At 48.1% G+C, this 17173-nt stretch overlaps 1 protein-coding gene and 1 pseudogene across 3 annotated transcripts in view; both read right to left on the reverse strand.

Annotated features, from left to right (window-relative positions):
• The window catches only part of LOC132807198 (gastrula zinc finger protein XlCGF26.1-like), a 270173-nt gene that overhangs the window by 31398 nt on the left and 221602 nt on the right, over positions 1 to 17173 (reverse strand). The window contains exon 1 of one of the 3 annotated variants that reach the window (XM_060821497.1): positions 763 to 1073. The exons of the other annotated variants lie outside the window; for them this stretch is intronic. The gene's annotated coding sequence lies outside the window, so the exon portion shown is untranslated. Of the gene's footprint in view, positions 1 to 762; positions 1074 to 17173 lie in introns of those variants that run through there. 3 annotated transcript variants of the gene reach the window in all.
• Positions 5385 to 17173, reverse strand: part of LOC132807207 (zinc finger protein 850-like) — a 33746-nt pseudogene continuing 21957 nt past the window's right edge.

Genomic DNA, 17173 nt, shown 5'->3' on the forward strand with positions numbered 1-17173 from the left:
AGTTTCCAAATGTCTATCGGAGATCAAAAAGGGCAGAGCGATATTTTTTCCCCCATGTGGCTCGATATTTGATTGAGCAGCCAGACAAATGCAAAAGCAATGTTTTTAAGTCTTTTCCTCAGTGTTGGGGTGACCTTCACAACTAGAGGACATAGGTTTAGGGTGAGGCCACAAAGATATAAAAGGTTCCTGAAGGGCAATGTTTCCCTGCAGAGGGTGGTGTGTGTATGGAATGAGCTGCCAGAGGAAGTGGTGGAGGCCGGTATAATTACAGCCTTTAAAAAGTATCTGGATGGGTATATGAATAGGAATGGTGTAGAGGGATATAGTGCTGGCAATGGGGACTAGATTAATGTAGGATATCTGGTTGGCGTGGACAGGTTGGACTGAAAGGGTCTGTTTCCGTGCTGAAAATCTCTACGACTCTAAATAATAAAAAGTCAACTTTTCCAATGAACATATCCGTGTTAACAAGGCTTAGTGCACAACCTGCTTTACTAACCATTCTCGACAGGTCCTGCCCCTTCAATGACTGAGGAACATATACATGCTGGTGCATAGTATCCTTCACTAGTATTTACACACTACCCTCAGCAATTGTACAAGTAACAGTGAGGGGTAAACAACACAAGGATTAAAAAACAGTGAGGGGTAAACAGCACAAGCGCCAGTAAAAGCAGATGGAAAGTGAGTGTAAAATGTGACTATGACAGGACAGGCCCCACATTCCTTCCCCTCCATCCCCCCCACAACCTGCCTCACCTTTCACCTCCCGGGCCCAGTACCTTCCAGGTGGCCCCATAGTTGACACAGGGGCCGCCCCACGACCAGTAGAACTCCACCACCCAGGCGGCCGACCAGTTCCCAAACAGGCCCTTAACCCCATCCGCCTCCAGAATGGTCACCGGCTCCTGCCTGCTGTACAGCCGGCCGGTGTGGCCGTGACACAGCAGCTGCGCCAGGAAGGCGGCGGTGACCAGTGACGGGGGTCTGCCCCGGGCCGCACGGCGCCATTTTCCTAACGGCCGCCGCTTCCCCGCTCGAGCGACTTCTCCTCCCAACCGCCTTCACCCCCGCGTGACGTCTGCACGGGGGGATGGGCGGGGCCGGGGGAGCCTCACCGTCACCAAGCAACAGCCACCTCGCGCTACAACTGCTCATTCACAAAAACAAACTCTCCTGTCTCGCTCTGCAGCTGCAGGGGGGACACTGCCACGTTTCGAGGAGCCCTGTCTACATTGGGAAAGCTCACCGCTCCATTTAAACAGATATTCCGACATCTAATACAACTATGTTAACTTTCAACTGCGTTCAGGGAACATGTATTTTGCTCTGAGTAAGTCTATTGAGTTTAACTGCAGCATGGCTGTAGTTTTAAACTTGTTTGCTTTCCTGAACAGCTAGGTTTAAATGTTTTATTCGTTAGAAGAACCAAAATTAGTGATAGTTCACATATCCACCCTGAAATGGGGTGGGTAACTGGATTGAGTGGGTAGGCGCCATACTAAGTTTAACTTTGGGGACAGCCTTTGAGCTGCATATGAACAAACTGCTTACATGTTGCACTTATCGACTGCTAAATATCGGCTCTTGTTATCTTAACACTTAGCCTTCTGATTGGACATTGCAAAGGTTCACCTCCCGCCCACACCCCGCCAGCACCCTTCCCAAGGGTCAGACCCTCCCTCTCTACAGGCACACAGTCTGAAGAATTGACGAAGCAAAATTCACTGTCAAATCCCATCAACATGGAAGATCCCAGCCCACCCTACCTCCCACTCTGTACCCAACCCATCCAAAAACCACAAAACATCATCTCATCTTTAAAAAACAAAAGAAAAACTGGACCGCATCAAAACGTTCAACAACGGTCAACGCTATGACTGTTACACAACACTTTACAGAGCTACATTTCAACTTGAGTTAGTTTGCACTCCCTCATGAGAGTTCACATTAAAAGCTCATTGTACCAAATCAACGACATGCCACAGCTCTCTGGAATTCAGCGGAATTCTTCCTGGTATCCCTCATGTTTTCTGGTTTTTTTGAGAAAGGAGACCCTCCCGTGAGCTTCGCCTTCAGATCTCCTTGGCTACGCCCAAAGTTTCGGCTGATCAGTTCAAGCACAGGGTCGCAGCCATTTCTTGCTAAGCTCAGCTGGCTTAAACGTTAGCAACGCCTCTGGTTCCCGTTGGGATTTACGCTCCCAAGCGCAGACCTGGCCCGCAGCCTCTAGTACCACAGTTCCTCCTGACTGCAAACTGCCCTTCTGTCAGCAAAAATACAAACACGACGGGGATAGTGTTCATTTCGCTATTCTCAATGTCAACTCTGACCCCACAAAAGGTTCTCTTTTCAGGGGCGGGCATGTCAATTGCCTACTTGGGGTTTGGTGAAATGTCTCAACAAGTGTTTCGGTTTGTCGATATTTACAAGAATTCTAACCCCAACTAGACATTTACATGTAAAATCTAAGAAGTATGCAATGTGACACATGAAAGCATGATGAGGAGCATCTCCTGTGTCCTCTCTCAGCTCAGAGAAGACTTAAACCCCGCTCCCCCCTGTAACATTCATCCAGGTGACAAAAGGATCTTAACGCAGGCGGATTATAAGGGGTTGCTCAGTGGTCACAGCGCCAAGGGACCCGGGTTCAATTCCAGCCTCAGGGGCGAGTGTCCGTGTGAAGTTTGCACATTTCCAGCCTGCGTCTGAGAGGGTTTTCTCCGGGTGCACCAGCTTCCTCCCACAATCCAAAGATGCGTAGGTGAGGGTGGATTGGCCATGCTAAATTACCCATAGTACCTAGGGATGTGTAGGTGAGGGTGGATTGGCCATGCTAAATTACCCATAGTACTGTTAGGCCGGAATCTGTCCTTGCATGTTCGTTTTAGGAGGAGAGACAACAGACGCTCAATTGTTTGGCACAAGCAGGCTTTATTGCAGAATCGTAGCTGATACAGTGAATCACCATACATTCACTGGAGAAGGCGCGTTCTGCCTTCCCCTCCCAAATCTGCTCCTGATATACTCTTTGCTAAGCAGAGCTTCGTGGAGCTACTAAGCATTGCCTTATTAGGACATTTCGCGTTTGCTAGGCGTTTCCTGTTATTGAGCTCATTTGGGCGTTGGCAGCTGAGCTGGCCACGTAAGCAACAGTTTCGATTCCCCAAACAGCAGCTATAGCTCCACCCTTCCTTGACCTATTTTATCCTAACAGTACCCAGGGATGTGTAGGATTGGGTAATTTAGCATGGCCAATCCACCCTTAGTGTAGGATTGGCCAGGCTAAATTGTCCTTATAGTATCCAGGGATGTGCAGGTTTGGGTGGACTGGACGTGCTAAATTACCCATAGTGCCTAGGGCTGTGCAGGTTAGGGTGCATTGGCTGTGCTAAATTACCCATAGTGCCCAGGGATGTGTAGGCTAGGTGGGTTAGCCAATGGGAATTGCAGGGTTACAGGCAGAGGTCTGGGTGAGGGAGGGTTGGTGTGAATTGGATGGGCTGAAGGGCCTGCTCCTACACTGCAGGGGTTCTAAGCGTGAGATGAGGTGCTTGACGGAAACGATGGGGAAGAGGCAGTGAAAACACAACGAGACCGTTTGAAAGTGGGAGCATGACAGGAGGGGGTGGGTAAATGGGATGTGGTGAGGGAGGGGGCTTAGGAGAGAAAGAGACACAGAAAGAGAGGGTCACACACAGATACAACTGGTGAAAGAGGGGAAGATTGTGATAGGTTCAGATAAGGTGGAGGAAGAAAAGCTGTTCCCTATTCACTGATAGTGACAAGGTCAGGGGCGGCCTGAAGTTCAGGGGTTTGAGCAGGAGAGAGAGGGGGAAAACAGAGGAAAAACAGGTTTACCCAGCAAGCAGCAATATGCTGGAATCTGCTGTCACCTCAGAGAAACAGACAGACGCAGAGGCAGAGAGGTAATCAGATGAATGGCCTCCCTGTGCTGAGAGATCCAAAAGGAGCACGCGAGCAGCTGCCCCAGTGTTTCTGGCGGTCTGAGGCATCTCCCCCTCGCCCCATTACCGGTACCGCTCTCCCATCCCATTGGCACCCTCCCGGTGAACAGCCCACTCTCCCAATGCACTCAAGCTGCCCCTTCTCCCGGGGGCTGGAAGAGGAAGGAACAGCCCGTTCCGGAGCGGGGCTCGTGAACGCTGCCCATGTCCGCGACGTCCTTTCCGAGAAAGGAAACAAAAAGGACAACAGACAGGGGACCACCCGCATCAACGGGAATGACAACATTTCACCCTCAGACAAGGCTTTGTCAAGAGATGTACAGCACGGAAACAGACCCTTCGGTCTAACCCGTCCATACCGACCAAATATCCCAACCCAAACTAGTCCCACCTGCCAGCACCCGGCCCATATCCCTCCAAACCCTTCCTATTCATATACCCATCCAAATGCCTCTTAAATGTTGCAATTGTACCAGCCTCCACCACATCCTCTGGCAGCTCATTCCATACACACACCACCTTCTGTATGAAAACGTTGCCCTGTAGGTCTCTTTTATATCTTCCCCTCTCACCCTAAACCTATGCCCTCTAGTTCTGGATTCCCCAACCCCAAGGAAAAGACTTTGCCTATTTATCCTATCCATGCCGGTGATAATTTTGTCAACCTCTATAAGGTCATCCCTCAGCCTCTGACGCTCCAGGGAAAACAGCCCCAGCCTGTTCAGCCTCTCCCTGTAGCTCAGATCCTCCAACCCTGGCAACATCCTTGTAAATCTTTTCTGAACCCTTCCAAGTTTCGCAACAGCGGGGAGACCCAGAAATGGAAAAGACTGAAGGGGGAAGTCAGCGGTAAATCTTTTGAAGAGGTTACAAAGGAGAGACCTCTGTCTGCAGCGGGAATGACCCCCACAGTAGCAGGTCGAGGTGGACGGCATTTAAGGAGAAGCTGGATACAGACGTCAGGGAGAAAGGAACTGAAGGGAATGCTGCTGTAAGGGAAATCAAGTGTGAGCAAGTGAAGGGGAGGTGCGTAGAGGCTCACATGGGTCAGAAATACTGAGAGAGACCAGTTGAGCTGAAGGACCTGACTGGAGACTCAATGGGACAGAGAGTGAAATCTTGGATCCACCTGCAAGAGAAGGAGAAACACGTGATTTACCTTCCAGGATTAAGCAAGTCCCGCAGATTCTGCAGATCACTTTATTGGCCAGAGCATTGAGTATAGGGGTTGGGGTCTGGACAGGACGTTGGTTAGGCCACTTTTGGAATACACAGGAACCTCGATTATCCAAAGTACACATGCAGGGTGTATTTCAGTCGCTTAACGATTAGATCCCTCACAGTGTGGAAACAGGCCCAACCAGTCCACACTGACCCTCTGAAGAGTAACCCACCCAGACCCATTTCCCTCTGACTAATGTACCTAACACTACGGGCAATTTAGCATGGCCAATTCACCCTGACCTGCACATATTTGGACTGTGGGACGGAACCGGAGCACTAGGAGGAAACCCACGCAGACGCGGGGAGAATGTGCAAACTCCACACAGTCTGTCGCCTGAGGCAGGAATGAAACCTGGGTCCCTGGTACTGTGAGGTAGCAGCGCTAACCACTGAGCCACCGTGCTGGTTCATCTAATTCTGGATAATCGAAGTTCCTCTGTATTATGTGCACTTCTGGTCTATCGGAAGGATGTTGCAAAACTTGAAAGGGTTCAGAAAGATTGACAAGGATGTTGCCAGGGTTGGAGGGTTTGAGCTACAGGGAGAGGCTGAACAGGCTGGGGTTGTCTTCCCTGGAACGTCGGAGGCTGAGGGTTGACTTTAAGAGAGGTTTATAAAATCATGAGGGGCATGGATAGGTATAGACAAAGTCTTTTGCCAGAACTAGAGGGCATAGGTTTAGGGTGAGAGGGGAAAGATTTAAAAAGGGTCCTAAGGGGCAACATTTTTCACACAGAGGGTGGTGTGTGTGCGTGTGGAATGAGCTGCCAGAGGAAGTGGTGGAGGCTGGTACAATTGCAACATTTAAAAGGCATCCACTTGGGTATCTGTGTAAGGAGGGGTTTGGAGGGATAGGGCCAATTGCTGGCAAATGGGACTTGGTTAGTTGAGGATATGGAGGAGTTGGAGTGAAGGGTCTGTTTCTGTGTTGTACATCTCCACTTCAGGAGGAAATGCGCAGTCGCAGGCTCGCAGAGCCACTGGATGCCAAGGGGATGAGAGCACAGCAACTGCAGTGACCCTCCCCCCTCCCACCCAGGGTTCAGCCCTGGGCGGTGACTCACAGCGGCTGGCCCCGTCACTTGTGCCCCCGCTGGTGCCGCAGCAGGTGGTGGGAGTGAGCGAAGCCCCTCCCGCAGACAGGGCAGGTGAATGGCCTCTCCCCGGTGTGGACCCGGCGGTGCTGCAGCAGGGTGGACGACCGGGTGAAACCCTTGCCGCAGACGGAGCAGGTGAAGGGCCGCTCCCCGGTGTGGACCCGCTGGTGGGTCAGCAGGGTGGATGACTGGGTGAAGCCCTTGCCGCAGACGGAGCAGATGAACGAGCGCTCGCCGCTGTGAAGCCGCCGGTGCGACAGCAGGTTGGAGGAGCAGGTGAAGCCCTTGCCGCAGACGGAGCAGGTGAAGGGCCACTCCCCAGTGTGGACCCGCTGGTGGGTCAGCAGGTGGGACAGCTGGGTGAAGCCCTTGCCGCAGACGGAGCAGGTGAAGGGCCGCTCCCCGGTGTGGACCCGCTGGTGGGTCAGCAGGTGGGACGAGCGGGTGAAGCCCTTGCCGCAGTCGGAGCAGGTGAAGGGCCGCTCCCCGGTGTGGACCCGCTGATGCTTGAGCAGGTGGGACGAGCGGGTGAAGCCCTTGCCGCAGTCGGAGCAGGTGAAGGGCCGCTCCCCGGTGTGGACCCGCTGGTGGGTCAGCAGGTGGGACGACTGGGTGAAGCCCTTGCCGCAGACGGAGCAGGTGAAGGGCCGCTCCCCGGTGTGGACCCGCTGGTGGGACAGCAGGTGGGACAAGCGGGTGAAGCCCTTGCCGCAGACGGAGCAGGTGAAGGGCCGCTCCCCGGTGTGGACCCGCTGGTGCTTGAGCAGGTTGGACGAGCGGGTGAAGCCCTTGCCGCAGATGGAGCAGGTGAAGGGCCTCTCCCCGGTGTGGAGCCGCTGGTGGGACAGCAGGTCCGACGAGCGGGTAAAGCTGTTGCCGCAGACGGAGCAGGTGAAGGGCCGCTCCCCAGTGTGGACCTGCTGGTGGGTCAGCAGGTGGGACGAGTTGCTGAAGTCCTTCCCGCACTCGGAGCAGGCGAACGGCCTCTCCCCGGTGTGGACCCGCTGGTGTAAGAACAGGTGGGACGACTGGGTGAAGTCCTTGCCGCAGACGGAGCAGGTGAAGGGCCGCTCCCCGGTGTGGACACGGCGGTGGATCTCCAGCAAGGAGGGGGAGCGGAATCCTTTTCCGCAATCCCCACACTTCCACGGTTTCGCCATGGCGCGTGGAATGCCTCCTGAGACTTCCTTTCCCCACAGTGGGCAAACTGGCTCAGGCACGTGCCCCTGTGGTTCAGGTAAAGACGATACTTTAAGAGCCTACTGAAGCAGACAAAAACGTTCAAAGAATTTCCCCTTCTGGACTGAAAGAGGGACGTCTCTCCTGTCCCACGAATCAAGGGGCTCTATCAGACCTTCACATGGTACTCAGTTGGGGAGCTCTACCTGCAAAGCTGCTCTTCTCATATCCTGTGAAAAGGGGATTACAAAAGTCATTGCTGCCTGCACATGACAGGAATTTAGAACAGATCATTCTAGTTTCTGTAGAACTTCCCTAAAACAATAAAGTTACAATATGCAGATGCCAGTGTTGGGCTGGGGTGTACAAAGGTAAAAAAAAAATCACACATCACCAGGTTGTAGTCCATTAGATTTGTTTAGAAGTTCGAGCTTTCAGAGCTCTGCACCTTCATCAGGTAGCTAGTAAAACCTCCAGGCGAAAAAGACAGCAGATGCTGGAGATCAGAGTGGTGCTGGAAAAGCACAGCAGGTCAGGCAGCATCCGAGGAGCAGGAAAAAAAAATCAACGTTTCGGGCAAAAGCCCTTCATCAGGAATGAGGAAAGAAGGAGGACACTTTCCTCATTCCTGAAGAAGGGCTCATACCCGAAACGTCGAATCTCCTGTTCCTCAGATGCTGCCTGACCTGCTGAGCTTTTCCAGCAACACATTTCCAGCTCTGATCTCCAGCATCTGCAGACCGCATTTTCTCCTATAACCTAGAGTTGTGTGATTTTTAACTTTAAAAAGTGTTGCAAATTTCCACACCGCTCCCCCCCCAACACACACACACACACACACACACTTTTCTTCAATTCTCACTCTGCTGTTTCTGATATTACCCATCCCCCAGTATTGTCCAGAAAGGGACTCATTACCTAAAAAAGCTGTAAGTCTCCATCCCACACACTCTTTAACTCTTGCTGTACCTAATATCCCACCTCCCCCCCCATGCTCCAGCAGGATCTGACTGATGCTCATTGACTGAGCCACACTCACCTCTTCCTGGACACAAGGACCCTCCAGACCAACACAACATCAGCTCCCCTTAACCCCCCCCCGCAACGGCCCATGTGCAGTAGCAACCGGTCACGTGAATCGAGGGACCGCCGTCGTCACAAAGGCCGCGCGCTGATTGGACGGAGTGCCCGCCCGTGCGGCGTTCCAGCCTTTCCCAATGGTCCACCGCGCCGCGCGTCACGCGGCGGCGCTGGTCTTTGTGACGCCCACGCCCACGTGACCTCCCTCCTCCACCACACACCACGCGCCCCTCCCTTCACCTCGACACAGGTAGGCATGACCAATGGGGAGCCTTGGAGGACCGGAAGGAAGGCTGGTCCTCCTACCAATCAGAGCATCCCCTCATTGTCTGTATGCGGAAGTTGGATCATGAGCTCCTGCTGCTCTCTCTCTCTGAATGAAGATTGAGTGTTACCCCAGACTGCACCAACATCTGTGAGTACAGCACCCTCTCTTCTCACCCCTCCTATTCCATTTCTTTTCTCATTTTGGGATTAAACTGTTGGTTTGTAGGAAGTGAAGTGAAAGGAGGTGAACTCAGGAAAGGTGCATATGCTGGATCGCTGTCTGTGTGTCTCTGTGTCTCTCGTGTCCTTCATCAGGAATTGCTGAAGGCGAGGGGGTGGAGGGGTGGAAAGGGTGCTGAGAGATAAATAGGAAGGTGGGAGTGGGGCTGGGGGTAAGGTAGATGCAGGTTGGGGGGGAGGGTGATGGCGACAGGGTGGAGCAGATTGTTGGGAAGGAAGATGGACAGGTGGGACAGTTCAAGAGGGTGGTGCTGAGTTGGAGGGTTGGAGGTGGGGTGGGAGGGGGGAGGGAATGTGAGGAAACTGGTGAAATCGATGTTGATGCCATGTGGTTGCAGGGTCCTAGGCCACCTGATACCTGGAGGAAGAATGCCTCTGCATTGGGAGCTTTGTTATAAGTGATTTCTGTCTAGGCTTTCTGAATCTCCGGAGAATAGTTCCTGACACTTGGCTAACTATTCTAACTCTAGGGATCTGATTCAGAACAACCGGGTCCTGCCTCCGAACTCTGCCAACCGCGGACTGGCCTTTAACCCTTGTATTAAGGGAGACTATCCGCAAGGTTAAGTTCAAAAAGGCGAACTCCAAGTTGACTGGTATCAGCCCTTATCCCCACCGGCTGTCACTTTTCCCGTGGCAAATCGAAATACTGCGAGACACACACAGACGGAGCAACAGATGTTTATTCAATCTTCGAAGATTGGGCGAGTTCCAAAAAGGACTTCGGAAGTCGCAACGGGAGATTTTACAGCATTAATACTTATACATTATTTTTCCATTCAAATACATTGGTGATAATTTCATTGGTTTAAACATCTCACGCTATGGATTTTTCTTACATTAAAAATCATTAATGACAATTCCATTGGTTAAAGCATTTCATGCCTTTCTCTGCCAATTTCTTTAATTAAAATGTTATATTATTTTACAATTTTATCTTCATGTTCTATTAGTTATAACATTTGTTGATTTTTGTGTATGTCATGAAAAGAGCTTTCATTGTATTTTGCCCTCTGTGTCTAATCGAAGCATTCCTTGGTTTCTTGCCCAAGGTTACCATGTTCCTGGCTTTACAGAGGTAACTTCTAGTTCATGCTTCATTATGGCCTAGTCAATCATTAGTTTCATAATTTAGCTTCTATTCATTAAACCTCAGTTTTAGTACAGTGAGTGTGTGTGTAGGTGTGTGTAAGTGAGTGAGTGAGTGTGTGTGTGTGTGTGTAGGTGTGTGTGTGTGTGTGTGTGTGTGTGAATGCATGAAACTGCAGAAATTACATTAACCATATCAATCCCCCCTGTCTTTTTATACAGTCTGTAATTTCTGCAACATAATCATGGCCTGTCTATTCCAATCAGCCTCGGGATCATTTGCATCAGCTTGAAGGTGAATGCCCACAACTGTATGCGGGTCACTCTTAATCAAAGTAGTCTCAATAAGGCGGGTAATTAGACCATGCAGACATGGAATTATACAACAGCCCAAAGCAACTAAAATCCCGATTACCAACAGAAGTGTAATCACCACTGAGACCATCACCCCCTTCCATTTATCGAACCACCGCTCTAGCCAGCCAGTCCAATTAGTATTTACACCTGAATTCTCAGCTATCTCATCAGCCAGTGCCTGGAGACCTTCCAGGGCACGGGTCACCGAGCCATCCGGGGCTGTATTGTTGGAAATAAAAGTACAACACTGAGAGCCTATCATGACACAAACGCCCCCATTTTCAGCTAAGAGCATGTCCAAGGCCAGTCTATTTTCCCAAGCCATACGACTGGTGGCATCCAGTTATTCGGCCAAACCCTTTACTGCATCTCTAGTATGGTTAATAAACCGTGCTTGGTTATAATAAATGTAGTTTATCCAATCCACATTCTTATTAACAGTAACCCACCAGAATAGGGATGATTCAAAGCCTGCTGAAGTCTGGTTACGAGCTTTGAACTCATCAGGCACCCCCCAGGGACCCCTATTGAATCAAGATAAATCTTTTCATCAACAGAAGTGGGTAGCAGTGATCGCTTATCTCTTCCTTTTCTCCCAACTAACTGTTCTCTTTCAAATGCCAAGGTGAATGGTATTGCCAATTGTACAATTGCACATATCCCCTTCCAATCAGGGGGCAGGGTGGGTCTCAGTAGTTTTCCTCCACAATACCACCACAGATCTGCTCGGGGAATGTTTAAAGATGAGTAATTTATTCCTTCCACTGCTTCAGTAACGTTTTTAATCACCGAACACAATCTCAGCTCCCCCAAATCAATAGATCCACCCTGTCTATAAACACATAATGTGTGATTCCCAACAGCGGCAGAAAACACAGGGGGAGCTTGCCTCTTATGTCCTTTTAAGGAAGAGAACATCAAAGACAAAGAGGCACAATTCGGAGTCTCATCTTGATATAGGGCTATCATGCATTCCATGCCCTGTTTGTTTCGCTCCCACCCGAGCGGAAAGGGAACTACCTGAGACACTGTCCTACCGGAGGCACATGCATAGCAATTGCTTTTGTTCAGACTTTTTACAGTATATTTAACCCATTCAATCCAGGCATTTGTTTATCCATATCCTGTTTCTATTTCAAGAGTCTGTCTCAGGTCTTTAACCTCTATAATCTGCATTGACTTTGGATCAGTGTAAGGGGTTAAAGGTTGCAGTTTAGAATCAAGGAATCCCAAAGGCTGTCCCCGTCCGACGCCAATTCAAAAATAGCAGCCCACAAAACGCTTCCCATACACTGTCATCTCTATCTTTAAATCTTTACTAAGGAGGTGGGACCCATTTTTATGGGGAAATGAGTCTTCAGAGGAAGTGTTTTTAATGGTGAGATATATATAGGATGACACTTCCTGTCAAAACAGTTTAGGGCTGGGCTAAAGGGTGTTCTATGGACAGTGATGCTAGGCGGTGGCTTTTGCGGTTCAGTAGGGTGTGAAGAAATATCTTGGAGGAAAGATATTCCCTTTGAAACTCTACATCTGGGCATTCTACTTAGGCTGCAAGCATCAATTTTTATAACTTGTGGAAATTCCGAAACAGAAATCATTAACACAACATCTGAAAAAGATATATGAGGAAAACTCAGAAGTAACAGGAATAGCAGCATAATTCTGACTAGTGCTAAGAACTTAAACAATATATCAAAGCACAAAACAAGATTAACATACAATTCTGAAGAAACAGTCCCCGCACTCACGTCGCCATAGTATAGTCAGTTAATCAAAGTCTGTTCAGTCTGAGTTATAGTGGGTCACGTGTTGATTCGGCTGTCCAGACTCCTTTCTTAACTGGAGAGGTGACTGGCCATTTGCCAGCTTTTCTCCGCCGTTCAGTGGTGAGGAGTACTAGGAACGGGTCGTCCCACACAAGTTCGAGAGTTAACTGTTGTCAGTGTTTGATCAAAACCCCTTCACCGGGTTCAATAGTGTGCGCAGCGAAATCCAGAGGTGGTGTCTGAGTCAGGAGTCCCTGGTGAAGTAAACGAGAAACAGCGAAGCCCAGGGTCTCAACATATTTACAGATACACATATCTCGTGACTCAAGCTCTAGGTGATAAACACTCAAACATTCATGCACTAACGAACAGATGACTTTCAGCCAGAAACACAACAAAATGTAATAGCTTCCGTTCTCTCTCTGTAGGTCCTCACACACAGCCAGTCTATCTCTCTCTCTCTCATACGGTGTTGGTCTCTCTGTCTATGTCTGCCTGTCACTGTCTCCTGTGTCTGCGCATCGGAGCTCATAGCGACCTCCCCTCGACCACCAGGTCTTCAAGTGCTAATTCTTTTCCCCAACTATCTCCACTCGCAGTCTCCAGTACTGCTGGGCAGTCCCCATGTGGCAGATCTTCCCCCCCCCCCCCCCTTTTTCCCGGAGGTCACTGCTCTACATATGGAACTGTTCAGGGTCGGTTGTCAGTAACATTTTAATTCTTTCAAGCACATCGCAGTTGTCAAATGTAATGTTTTCCCTGTGTCTGGGCGCATCTGCCCCCGGAGCTCCCGCTCCCTACCTACCGTTTTTCAATGCAGCCCTACGCGCCGTATAGCCCCCACGAACAATCTCAGCGCAATACAGTCTACTTACTGTCTCAACGTCCTGAAACTCACTCTCAAGTTACCCATATTAATTCGCATTTACCCTCAGAGTTTCTGTTCCCCCCTGCCTTATCAGCAGCCTATTTTTCCTTCTGGGTCCCACTTAACCCTGTCCGGAGCCTCCTCTGTTAGCTGCAGGTATAGTCTTTTTGTAAGAGTAGCATAATTATATATCCAGAATCTGCAATAACCTAGCAAACCCAGGAACTTTCGGAGTTCCCTCTTAATTCGGGGTAGTCCTAATTCTACAATTCCCTTTACTCTTTCAGGGCTTATTCTCTTCTGCCCTTGACTGATCAAATGCTCTAAATATCTTACTTCCCGTTCCACATACTGTAGTTTGTTCTGACTAACTCGCAATCCCTTCACTGCAAGGTAGTTTAATAAATCATTGGTTCCCTGCTGTGTGTCAGTTTGGGTGGGACCGGACAACAGGAGGTCGTCCACATACTGAATTAACTTTAAAGTTGGTCTTAAAGTCAAGCCCTCAAGAACTTGTTCTAGGATCTGTCCAAACAAGTTTGGTGACTCAGTAAAACCTTCAGCTAAGACAGTCCACCTATACTGCTGTTTTCTCCCAGTATCAGGGTCCTCCTTAAGTTCTAATAAAATCATATCATGAGAAAAAAATAACGTTGAGCATTCATAAAATTACAATCAAAAATAGCGCACTGAATCAAATGACAAACAACAAGTTTCACACATAAAACCATTAACAAACAGATGAATTCAAGCCAGAGCACAAAGTGTTAAACTGCTTGTTAGCTGAGAAGCCTTTTTTAAAAAAAAATCCATACACAAACACAAATTCTCACATCCACAGAGACTTTTTTTTACAATCAAATTTACACACACAAAGACACACATAAATCTTCACCAACACAAAATTCCTATCGGGGGCCGGCCCACAAAGACATAAATATTCAGATTTAGATAACCACCTTATTTATCCGACTCCTTTTGTCTTTCATACAGTCCTCCCTTACTACTGCTACCATTATCTTAGCCTTCCGTTCCTCCGCCATTATGTCTCTCTATACAAATACTTTCTGAACCTCCTGTAACAACTCCGACTCATTTCTACCGTTCCCGTCCTCTATCTTCTGCAACTTCTTCTGGATATCAGGCCATGCCTTTGTCACGAAGTGAACCTTTACCATCCGTCATCCTATTTCCCCATCTGGGTCTATACCCGAACATTTCCTAACCGACTCCCTTAATCTGTGTAAGAATGCACAGGGAGACTCGTCCTTTCCCTGCCTCAGGTCGAAAACCTTGGCTAAATTTTGTTGTTTGGGGATGCAAGTTTGTATCCCTTGGATTATCAAATTTTGCATGTCTAACATATTATTCCACCCTTCTATATTGTGGTGGTCCCAGTTAGGGTTCTGAAGGGGATATTTGTCTTCACCCCTAACCATCCCCCTCTCATGCCAAATTGTCCGGCAAGCTTAATACCGGCACTGCTACTAGTTTTTTTTAAATCTCAATTAACACTTCCCTATCCAGTATCCCCATATAAGTCTCCTTTCTCCCCCAGTAAATAGTATATTCAAAAATAGACATTAACTCAGCCCACATATACAGACTGGGCCTCAAAAATTAATTTGTTCTGACAATCCTATCGGATTCTCATCCAGGACTGTCATTTCCTTTTAAATGTTCCGACCTCCCCACTGGTGAGGGTGTCACACACAAACCCAATCTCCTTGTCCCCTATCGGCACTTTAGTCGATACGTTCTCCCTTTTTTTTAAAGAAATATTGCAATGTTCCTAGCTTCTCATATCCTCAAACACCAATTTATTAATTCATGCTTGACTAACTTTAAAGCCTGTTCCTAACTTGTAAACATATTTATATATTTACGTCCATTTATTCAGTATTTAATATTTAAAATGTAAAATGCATACAGTTCCCAATTTTAAAATCCACTGTATTCACCCAGATTTAGTACCCTAATTTTAGATCCAAAATTAGTTTTCTTATGTACTCCTGACCAATTATTTCTCAATTACAATACTTTAGGTCGTAAAATAATCAGAGCTGTCTTACAATAATTTGTCAATTCAAGTTTAAAAAAAAATTCTAATGGCCGAGTCCAAGGTCTCAGATAATAACCATGGAAGTTATCGTCTTTTTTTCCCGACAGTCTACTGTTGAACTGAAACTACAACTGTCCTTCACATATTGAAAATAAATCATGTTAAGTTTACATAAAGATCACATTTAAAACAATCCTGGAACTCAAGCTCCAGTGAATAAAACTTCCTCATTCAATCACCAACAAACCAATGTGCATTCAAACCGAATCACAGAGGGTTAAATGTTTTGCGAGCAGTTCTCGCACTCTCTCTCTCTCTGTCGGTCTTACTGCAAGCTGCTGGTAAAAAAATAAACTTCAGTTGTCTTACATAATTTGAGTTTAATGGGGCTACAACAAATCCTGTGGTCCGTTCCCCAAACGGGACCTCCCGTAGGGGACACAGTCTCACTACTTCTTTATCACCTTTTCCCCTCATCTCTCTCTCCTTTAGTCGTGCAGATCTCCTTACCCTCTCAGCCCCTGCTGCTGTGGCTTCAACGTCCCCTTCGCCAGATCCCCTGGATCCCGCTCCCGATTCTCCAACGGCCGCTGCCGTTGTTCCTCCTGAAGAGCATATGGCGGGGGTGCCACAGGCGGGGGTAAGTTCTCTAACACTTCCCACTTACTCTCATTCAGTGGGGTTAAAGGATATAAGGGTACTGGGGTTGGAGCAGTTGCTGTCAGGTTCCCTACCCAACATGCAGCATACTCGCTCTCCTTTAAACCTGGATACTGTTTATTCTTTACATAATCATTTAAAATTTGACAAACCCAATCCTCGTCCGATCCAAATTTTGGCCAGATCACTGATGGTGGACGGATGGGTTCTTTTACCCAAACAAAACAACAGTATTTGATCATTTCCTTTTTCTTTAAGCCCCGACTTTCGTAGGGACTCCAATTCCCCAATTTTCGTCCCAGCGGACTATTAAGGGGAATCTGTGGGGTTTCGTTTTCCCGTTCCTTTTTAGACCTGGAACCTCGGCCACCCATGGTTGGTCTTCAGGCTAACCTACACTCTGGTTACTCAATTAACCCTTGTATCCCGGTTACCTGTCACAACCACCGAGTCGACAAGGCAGTGTACCCTTCTCAATTCCGCGAAAACCCCAAAATACCAGAGAAGGTTCTTACCTTGATCCTGTGCACGGAGTTGTCCGACTCAAAGTAAAAAATCACCTTTTTACTTTTTCGAAGCTTCAACCTTTTTACTTTATTGCGAGCGCCACCTATTCACATCGTTTGCTCAAACATCTGTGTGTGTCACAGTGTCCCAGAATCATTCAGAGCCTCCCGTGGGAGTTCTGTTTAGGATCCCGGACACGAGCCCCCAAATTTGTTATAAGTGATTTCTGTCTAGGCTTTCTGAATCTCCGGAGAATAGTTCCTGACACTTGGCTAACTATTCTAACTCTAGGGATCTGATTCAGAACAACCGGGTCCTGCCTCCGAACTCTGCCAACCGCGGACTGTCCTTTAACCCTTGTATCAAGGGAGACTGTCCGCAAGGTTAAGTTCAAAAAGGCGAACTCCAAGTTGACTGGTATCAGCCCTTATCCCCACCGGCTATCACTTCTCCTGTGGCAAATCGAAATACTGCGAGACACACACAGACGGAGCAACAGATGTTTATTCAATCTTCGAAGATTGGGCGAGTTCCAAAAAGGACTTCGGAAGTCGCAACGGGAGATTTTACAGCACCAATACTTATACATTATTTTTCCATTCAAATACATTGGTGATAATTTCATTGGTTTAAACATCTCACGCTATGGATTTTTCTTACATTAAAAATCATTAATGACAATTCCATTGGTTAAAGCATTTCACGCTTTTCTCTGCCAATTTCTTTAATTAAAATGTTATATTATTTTACAATTTCTGCTATTTGGTATCTTCCCTTATCATCTTCATGTTCTACTAGTTATA

Source organism: Hemiscyllium ocellatum (genome assembly GCF_020745735.1).
Source record: "Hemiscyllium ocellatum isolate sHemOce1 chromosome 27 unlocalized genomic scaffold, sHemOce1.pat.X.cur. SUPER_27_unloc_10, whole genome shotgun sequence".
NCBI classification, from domain to species: Eukaryota; Metazoa; Chordata; class Chondrichthyes; order Orectolobiformes; family Hemiscylliidae; genus Hemiscyllium; species Hemiscyllium ocellatum.